This window comes from Dasypus novemcinctus, chromosome 27, assembly GCF_030445035.2.
Source record: "Dasypus novemcinctus isolate mDasNov1 chromosome 27, mDasNov1.1.hap2, whole genome shotgun sequence".
Lineage (NCBI taxonomy): Eukaryota > Metazoa > Chordata > Mammalia > Cingulata > Dasypodidae > Dasypus > Dasypus novemcinctus.
The window spans coordinates 38,540,800-38,550,960 of NC_080699.1; the positions used below are offsets into that span (position 1 = coordinate 38,540,800).

General features: G+C 41.2%; 1 protein-coding gene across 3 annotated transcripts in view; it reads right to left on the minus strand.

Moving 5' to 3' along the window:
• Window positions 1-9,722, minus strand: part of ETS1 (ETS proto-oncogene 1, transcription factor) — a 128,992-nt gene extending 119,270 nt beyond the window's left edge. Inside the window, exon 1 of one of the 3 annotated variants that reach the window (XM_004453812.5) lies at window positions 9,485-9,722. The gene's annotated coding sequence lies outside the window, so the exon portion shown is untranslated. Of the gene's footprint in view, window positions 1-9,475 lie in introns of all 3 variants that reach the window. The other 2 variants (XM_058289373.2, XM_071212419.1) reach the window with 2 other exon arrangements.
• Between the last annotated feature and the right edge of the window lie 439 nt (window positions 9,723-10,161).

Genomic DNA, 10,161 nt, shown 5'->3' on the forward strand with positions numbered 1-10,161 from the left:
TTGGTGGACAGCTGACACACGAATGGTCACTGAGGTGGGTCACAAGGCAGAGAGCCTGCGCACACCCTTTATCTCATTTGAGCCCCTTTTCACAGGTGAGGGGGAAACGCAGGCCCCCCTGACTCCCAGGCTGAGAGCAGACTCCAGGTCCTCACCCCCTCCCTGACGCTTTCCCACCCTCACCCTCCTGGACCCCAGGATGAAATCAGGCTACTCAGGTGGGTGTGGGGGTGGGGCATACGGGAACCCCCTGGTTTGTGTGGATGCCTCAGGTCCAATAAAGCCTTAGGAACTGGCTTTCTGACCCTCATGAGCTCTTCATCAAGCTGCCATCACTCCTTGAGCTTCAGATCAGGGTCTGGCTCGGCCCAGGCCTCACCAGGGACAGCTAAGGTGGAGTGATGCACAAAATCAAGGAAAAGTTGGGGAAGGAGGATGACATTTCCAGCCAAAGCAGAAGGAAAGGAAAGCCCAGAGAGACGGGGTCCTAATGGAAGCTGGGTCCAGTTCACGTCCCCTCGGCTTGGCTGTATTTCTCCACGGTAAGTCTGACATCTGTTAGGGGCGCTTCATCTGGGGTCATGGGCTCTTAAAGGAAAGACGATGCCTTTAGGTAAATAACCTGCAAAATTATACTGTTGGAAAAATTTTTCTTTTAAAAATAATTACTATTGTCAAAATAATACATATTCATTGCAAACTTAAAATTTAAAAATAGAAGTGTGAAATGAATGTAAAAAAAAAAACTCAGAATCCTATCACCCAGAGATAACTGACACTAATATTTTGCTTAACATTCTTCCAAGTATCTTAATGTACCTATACATATATAATATAGATATGTGATAATTTTACATTCATGATATCTCTGTATGCTCTTTTGTAATCTATTTTGTTGACATTTGACATGATGCTATAGATATATTTGTCAGTAACTATAGCTCTCTATACTAAAATTCTATACTGAATTTTATGGATTCCTAATATTCAACTGCACATATGTATCATACTTTTCTTAATGAGTCTCATTATTGTACACTTAATTTCACCTCAATTTTTTGTCATTATAAAAATTTCTAAAATTCATTACAAAAGAAAGTAATTCTATAGAATAGTCTGAAAAAGTATGTTAAGCATGCTCAGAGAAATTTTTAAAATCCTAAAATATCTTATATTTGCAATAAAAATCTCAAGACGGTATTGTTGGGACAAAGAATGTGTATAGTCTATATCTGAATACATATTGACAAACTGCCTACCGTAACAGATAAGGCAAAATTATACTTCTATCAACAAAGGCACTGTGTTTTAAATTTGACTTTCACCCTCTCTTCTTCATGTTAGCATCACAGGTCAAGAATTACGCTGAAAAATCCTGAGTACAAAGATTGTATGTGGGGAATACAAAAAAGTGCAATAAAACTGGCAGAAAATGTGTATTTTGTTTTCCTCTTCTTTCCTCTTTGAAGGCAATGCAAAATTTGAAGATTTACATTAGTGTTTCTCATTGTGTCAACAATTTAGGATTCCCATCAATTTATATTAAAAGGATATCCTTTTGACCGCAAATGCAAGAGAGAAAGAATTTGACTTCCCAAAGTACCAGCCATTTAAAAGAAACTTGCTCCAACTGACAGCATCTTGGCCAAAGCATAAAGACAACATCTCCAAGTTATCTAGGTAGCATCTTTAATCAATAATGGAAAGAGTTTGAATTTCTTCTTTCCGAAGGCCATTGAAATTAAATCTGTTTTTAAAGACTCCAGTTGGGCAACGCCTCTTTCTGGAAGCGAGGTGGACGTTCTTGACCATCCGCCATGAGGTTTACGCTGACAACAAACCTACTAAATGTAACGATAATTTCTGTGTATAGTTGTGTTGAAGACCTTGGATCATGAGTTGCTTGAGTGGAGATTGTGCCTTTTTCGATGGCACGGAGTAGGCATTCAACATACCTGTTGACTAAATGAAGGCAAGAACATGTACATGAGGTCCAGTCAGTTAGGGCAGCAAATTACATGCTAGTGCCTGAGTATATATATCCAAGAGGATAAGGGTAAATCTCTGGGACCAAGAAAAATGCTCCCCTGTGATGAGGAAGGTACAGATGCAACCCTGTGGTTAAACCCTTCTTTAATATTTCCTACCAACAGGACCATATTTTCCCCTAAACTAATGGTTAAGCTTACCGATGAATTTGTCTATTCTCCTCAATTGTTTTATTTCTGTTTCTCATGAGTCGTAGTCCATTTGAATTTTAAAAGACGGTTTCTCTGTCTCACTCCTAAATTTATTTTTAAAAATCTCATTTCCTTGACGAAGAGTTCCAACGTTACAGTAGAAAACATTCTTTTTTATGTTAAGTGACCAGCACTGACTGAATAGCAGGTGATATTCTGGATTACGTATTATTGGTTTCTGTGCCTTTTTTAATTCACCAAATCTTTCACTACGTTTGTAAGCAGCGACTCTCGGTTGAATGAACCATTCAGTTTTGTTTCTCCCCAACTGCACCAGTAATTATTACTCCAACCTTTACTTGAACAAGTGACCTGAAAATCACTCAGACCTATCTCCTAGTTCTCTAAATAACTCCCGTCTCCTAAACAAACACACTACTTTCAGTTCTGTTTGAAATGACATCACTCATCACTCTACTAATCTTTCTTGGAATACGAAAATGACTCATGTCATTATAATATTAGAGGAGTATACGGTTTTGCCCCTCTCAAGGACTAAAACTGCCTGGTATCTCCTGAAGGAAGGAGAGAAAATCAGGGCGTTTGCTTTAGTCATTTACCATAGTCTGCTTTACTGTAGCAGTGAGGAAATGTGCCTCACAGATCGCTTTGTTTCCTCCTGCCCAGAAGCAAGCGCCTCACCATCACACTGATAGGACGGCATGTCAAAATTGAGCGGAAGGTTTTCACCTCTCATACACATCAAGGGAATACATTAAAACCTACGCACTCACATCTTCAGGAGGGTAACAAAGAGAGGAAACAAAAGTCAGTCCTAGTAACCAAATTTGCAGAAACGAACCATCTACTTTTTTTCTAGTCAATCAGCCATCATGTGGCAAAAGGTAAACAGTCAGCGAAATGTTTTAGAGTAAACGTGGCTACAGTTTTGTATTCAAATACTAGTCCTCAAATCCTCTTATCGAACCATGAAATTCAACAAATGACCCCATTTGTCTTCAGATCTACTCCAGTGCCATGACCAAAATAGGGCTCCATAAATAACTGAATAAATGAGGATTGTCTTTTTATTAACCTGGGAAAAAATAGAGCAAGCTGGAGGAATGCTATCAAGCACTCTTCACTTCACAACAATGAATGCAGCAAAGGTTATGGTATACGACATTCTTGGCCCTGTCAAACCACAGGAAGGGCTCCAAGACTAAATATGTCAACTCTAACTCCATGTTTGCTGCCAAAGAAATCCATAAGGAGCCGAGAATTTTGAATAATTAATTTTCAACTCAGCGTGTGGAGCATGTCGTCTGTAATCTAGAATTTAGATATGGTTCCACCTCTTGAAAAGCTCTCCACAAAACAGAAATATGTCGTACACAGTGACAGCTATTAAAAGAGCAATTCAAGGGGATGGCATGGCTTTAACAATGCCCTCTTTAAAATGAAAGTAAAGGACATCACCAGCTGCCTTAGGTTTCTCAAATCCTGTAAGCAACTTCTTGGAGTCGGTCTGATTTTGATTTTCATGGTAGAGTTTCATTTGTTTTATTGTCCAAGTCGTAAGGTTCAAATTCCTCTGTAAAATACTAAACAGCTTGATGTGGAGGGATTTTAAAAATTGAATGAACTTTGAAGCTGGAAGAAAATCCATCAAATCTGCTCATTTTACTGTGAATCAGCTAAGCCCAGAATGGTTAAGAGTTTAGCAGAGTGACAAAGAACTCAAGCTGGAGATCCTGGTTAAGAAGCTACAGCTCCTTGCTGGGTGGCAGGCCTGGATAAATTCCTTAACCTTACCAAGTCTTCGTTACCTCAACTATAAAATGAAGAATTACAATAATACCAACCTTTTCAGGGTTGGTGAAGAGAAGTACCTGAAATAAAAGTGCTTAGCAAAATGCCTTACCCAAACGGTCAGTAAAAGCTATTTTTTTAGCATTTTTTATTGTATTATTTTGAAGATACAGAGATCACAAAAAAGTTACATTAAAAAAATAGGAGGTTCCCATACCCCACACCCCTCCACATCCCCTCCCACATCAACAACCTCCTTCATCATTGTGTCCCATCCATTGCATTTGGTGAATACATAAATAGCTATTATTGTTGCTGTTTTACCACAGTGCCTGGCAATTAGTAAGCATTCAATAAGTAGTAGTAATAGTGGTTTGTATTAATGGCTTTTTTTGCTTAGGGTATCAGAGGTTCTTTATTTAAGTATCAAACTAGGACCCAGATGGCCTGACTCCTTCATATCTTTTTTACAAGGACTTGCAATTAAGTCATCATAAAAGGGTTCCCTTTCCAAAATGACAGGTTGAGCAGCATTTGCGGAGCATTTCACAGAAGAAGAGAGACACAGTGTCACAATTTCAGTCGGTTTGTATCATTGTTATGCTCAAAACCAAGATGTTAGTAAGCATTTTTCTTACAGTGGTAAACGAACTCATTGAAAGATTGCCTAGCACAAATGGGGAAACACTGCAGTATCCTAAGTTAAACCAATATCTTTTGACACAAATGCCAATCTTTTGTGGTGTAACCCTTTAGCTACTAGAAGTAGTAAGCTGCCACAGAAAACACTTTAAGGTTTTTTTCACTTTTCTTTCAGTTTGTTTCTGCTTTTGTTTTGCCTTTTAGAGCAGTGCTTCCCAAAGTATAAATGTGCATAAGCCTGGGAATCCTGTTCTAGAAGAGTCTCTGACTCAGAGTGGGAACCCTGTTCTAGAAGAGTCTGTGACTCAGTATGGAACCCTGTTCTAGAAGAGTCTCTGGCTCAGTATGGGAACCCTGTTCTAGAAGAGTCTCTGGCTTAGTAGTCTGAGCAGGATCTGAGATTCTGTATTTTTAAGAGGCTCCCACATGATGCTGATGGCTGCTGCTCCTGGGGCCACACTTTGAGTAGCAAGGCAGCATCCAGACTTGCTTGTTAGATTCGTGAAGAATTATAATGAGGCAGTTGATTGGAGGCAGAACCCACAAGGAATCGGCAGTGAAAGCTTAAGTCATCTGGGCCAAGGAGTGAGCAGAAGTTCGACTTTTATCTTGGCTGCACTGCAAGCCTGACCCAGGAGAATGTGAAGCTCAGGCCCCAACCATGGCTCTCAAGCCATGAGCTGAGGGACGGCCCCTTGTGACAAGACCTCCTGCCTGTTCTAAGGAACCATCGTTTTCGTTGCCCAGCTTCTTATCAAAAAACTGGCCTTGCTGCTGTCCCCCATAGACTGAATTCATTTTGTACTAAGGATCACTCCAAGTACCAAAAATCTTTTGGAAACTCTTTATACTATTTTCTCAACCTTTTTTTTTTTTAAATAATAGTTTAATCTCAAGCTAGAATGGCATGGTTTTGCTTTTTTTTTCTATTGTAGTAGTCTATATACAACTCAAATTTCCCATTTTAACCACTTTCAAGTATTCAATTCATTGGTATAAATTGCATTGCCAATATTGTGCTACCATCACCAACCTCCATTACCAAAAATTTTTATCACCCCAAGCAGAAACTCTACAGTCAATAAACAGTAACTCCCCATCTTTCCCTCCCCCAGTCCCTAGGGACCTTTAATCTACTCTCTGTCTCTATGAATTTCCTTATTCTAGGTATTTCATATATATGAGATCGCACAATATTTGTCTTTTTGTGTTTGGTTTATTTCACCCAACATGATGTCTTCAAGATTCATCCATGTTGTAGCACATCTCACAAATTCATTCTGTTTCACAACTGAAAAATATGCCATAGTATGAATACACTTCATTTTGTTTATCCATTCATAGGTTGATGCCTTTTTGCAAATTTTTATGCATCAGAAAGTATTTTAAAATGACTAGTTGAAAAGAAAAACTTTCTAAAAAATTTCACCTTCTGGCGTTCTCTGCTTTCCCACATTTCTTGGGAAGATTATATATTGTATTTCCCCCTGTGAAGAATAGTTTCCTGACATTTGCCCTAAAAGTCTGTTGCTTTATTACTATTCTAGTCACGACTATCCAAACTGTCCCCTTTGAGTCCTTAAAGAGCATCAGTACTTGGTCAGCTGGACTACCAAACTGGCCCACTTCCTTGGGAAGAAAATTGATCAGAAACACCCTCCGCTCAGTATTCTAGGTTCTATTTTTTCCCACCTGAACTTCCAGAACCCCCATGCACAATACTGCACCACTTAACACTTGGTTACGTTGTTTTTTTATTTCTAATCACTTTTTAGGTAAAACCTTGACTCCAAAACTAAGTTGTGAGTTAGATTAACACCTGGACTTGACATAGTACATCTTGTGTAGCCTTCACAGCACCCAACACAAGCTGAGCATTCGATGGCTCTCTGCCGTATGAGAGGGTGAGGGAGGGGTTTACTCGCCCAGCCAACCATGCCTCACATCAATTTATCAAAGTCAGCTTCTTCCCAACAGTGAATCAGGAATCCGTGGATTCCTTTTTGAAAAATAGGCCTTACCTGCAGTATTCGCCCAGACAAGCAAATCATCCGCCTTAGCCACATATCCGCTCTCAAAGTGTTTACGTGCCTCCGAGATACTGGGTTTCTACGAGATTCAGTTCAGACCACAAGCCCTGGACTCAGATTCCCCTTATCTAATCACGGTCCCACCACTTACTTAGTCATGCCACGAAGCCTCAGAGGCCTCATCTGATGAATGGGGATACCTCAAAGTGCTCACCTCAGAGACTTCATGGCAGACGACTGAAATCGTCCATGCAAAGCACCTAGGAAAGGAACCGGAATGTACCTAGTGTGCAGTAAACAGGAGGGTGAATTATGCTTCCTTAGGCCAAGTGGAGAAAGCCAGGTATTCTAGGCAGAGAATCAAAATTAAAAAGCTGAACAGGGACAAGGGATGTAAGGAAACTCACACACACAAAATGGACTAGCCGTCATATCCAACTTCCTCCAAGACTGAAGAAACTCAGATTTGCCTCAGATGCCCTCAGAGATAGAGCACAAATTGCTGCATGCCCCTTTTATTTTTCTCAAATACTAAATACTTTTAAAATTCCATGAAAGAAACAAAGAGACAAAGGGAAAGAAAGAAAAGAGAACAAAGTAAAGAAAGGAAAAGAAAAGAAATGAGAAGAGAAGGGAAGGAGAAGAGAAGAGAAGAGAAGAGAAGAGAAGAGAAGAGAAGAGAAGAGAAGAGAAGAGAAGAGAAGAGAAGAGAAGAGAAGAGAAGAGAAGAAAGGGAAGGCTACAGATGGCCCAGCTTCTAGACTGTAACCATTCCTTTTGGTGTTTAATATGAATAATTGGAGATTCCAGTGGATAATGAGAACTTAGTGGCTGTGGGAAGCAGAGATCTGTCCACCAATAAGTAATATTATGAAGTACAGCACAACCTGAATTATCAGGAAGGAATTCGCCAGGGCAATGAGGCTCTAAGTATAATCAAAGAGAAATGTAAGTGCCAGTGATTTGTTTCCATAGCATTTCTTGCCCTCCCCTAGGGGCCTGCACCCATGCACCCAGTTTGTTACAATATTACTTCCTCTGTCCCTCAATGTTATTGGCACTTTCATTTTTCAAAGCCCTATGCTATTTCCTTTCATCTGTCATCTTTGTAAAATAGGCAAGGCAAATATGACTCTTCGCATTTTAGAGATGAAGAAAATGAAAATAGTTCGTTCTCAGCTAAAAAGCTAATTTTTAATGGAGCCCAACTGCCTACCCATCCTTTTTGACTCCAAAGCCAATGCTGGTTCCAGTTTGGCCACCCTCGCCTTTGAACCCCTTTGCTATCTCAGGCAGGCAGTGGGCCCTGGTGCATCTCTCCAAGGTCACCGATGACCAGATGTTGAGGAACTCCAGCCCCCAGGCTCTACCCTTGGGCCTCTTTGCCCCTCCACCAGCTGGCACCTTAGCGGAAGGAGCCTCTGATGTCAAGACACCCTCTCGGGTCCTCAGCCATAAACCGGGACAGAAGATGCTGTGTGGCTGCCCTCACTACGTTATTTCACTGCTGAGTTGCTGGAACTGGAAGTTGCTGATTTACATGAAGAAGCAGTGTGCTTCTTCAAATATTAATATTAATAACTACAGTACTGAACACATGAAAAGACCTTTCATCTTCAAAGCACTGTGTAGACATTAACTCATCAGCTCTCCCTTGCCTCCACTCAGGACCAGCAGGTAAGGAAGAACCTGACAGTATCAGTGGCGACCCAGCGGCTGTCAGTGCCTAAGAAGTGCCTGCAGGAGCGAGACGGTTGTCTCTTGAGATAGAGGAGGCGAGGCCATCCAGAACCACAGCTGATGAAAAAGCTGAAGCGTCAGTAATTTTACAAATCAAATGGAGCTGCCAGTTATCATTTTAGAATCTAGTATTTCCTGTTGTTTAACAAATATCTTTTTTTCAGTTGCACAGCCGCAGAATGAAGAAGGGAAAAAAATGACCTTGAGATTGAAAAAAACAAAAGCACTCACAAAGTAATAGGAAAACTTGCAATCAAATTCATTGACCTCAGTAACCCGGCATCTTTTTGAACAGTTTGCTCACATAGAATCTTACTTTAAAAGCGGGTAGCAGAGGAGTTTTAACAGTAGTTGAAAACCACATGCAAAGTGGAATTGCCTGACGAAAGCACTGAATGGAGAATTGTCATCCACATCCCCTGTTTCTCCAAAACAGCCGAGAAGTCCAGCTCTCCAGCAGCGGGGAGAAATGCCCCCCTGACTTTGAGATATTCCTCCCCCACCCCCAACTACAGTCCGAAGGATTAGCAAACGCTCGGAGAACTGGGAGAGTCGAAACAAGGAAAATGCCAAAAAGGTGAGTCTGGCATGCAAGATTCCAACCTTCAGCGACGTCCTCTCCATAAAAGCGACTCATTAAGCTGCACTCGGCAAAAATGAAAACAATAGGCTTGCTAGGAATGAAAGAGAAAAAGAGAAAGAAATTTCATTCTTTCAACTACAGCTTCATTTCTTTGGAAGTGCTCCAATACATGAAAAAAGAATCCAGAGTTTCTGACAAGTAATCTGTGAGTATTGAAACCAGGAAGGATTTAGACTTTTATGAAGGCAGGAAAGGAGGGAAACAGGGTCTTGATTTCAGATTACTCTGACAAGGTTAGGAAGCATTTTGGAAAATGCTCATTAAATAAACAATTGAATGGTAAATAGCAAAATATGAAAAGAGAAAAAAGAAAACCCGCTTGTATCCTGAAAGTCCTCATCAATTTACCCCTTAATTTCACAGACTTGGGCGGGGTGGGGGGGGATGAAAAAGGAGAATGGAAAAAAGTTTCAGGCAGAAACTCACACCTCACTTACTGCTTTGCCGGTGAGAGAGGGTGAGGCAAGCGCAGATCCCAGTGAGCTTCCCTCAACGTCCGTGGTCTCTTCCCAACTACCTGCAGGAACCCTCTGCTTGGTGGCTAAAGAGGATGCAAAAACCATAATGTTTCTAATAGAGCTGCCTCCTTAAAGTGGGGGGTGTGGTCAAGCCAGGGAAGGCTGGGAAAAGGCAGTCTTCCGCTAGCCCCTGCCACCGCGGCAGCAGCCCCCGGACGGACGGGCGCTGTGGTCGGGAGGAAAAAGCACACGGCCTTCCTGGCTGTCGTAACAGCAAACACCTTATTTTCTAGCCCTCAAATTCTGTTTCAATTAAATAGGCCTCCTCATGGGGGAAAAATTTGGGTAGGGAGATAGGCAAAAGGGAACTAGTTCAGAGGGATCCAGCTGAGAGTTATCATTTGTTGATGCATTTGCTTTACTCTCCAGAATGTGTGAATATTCAAGTTTTTCAGATTTTTTTACTTTCTCAAGTAATCTACCAAGGGGTAAGGAGGAGGAGAAGAGGGCTGTGGAAAAGGTCTGAAAAGACTGGGCAAGGTGAGTGCCCACCACCCAGTCACCTGCTCCAGGGTCTTGCTTGTCTGTTGTAACCTAATATGAAATGAGATACTTCCCAGGGAAAAGAAAATAATTATATGGAAGAGAGCTCACTT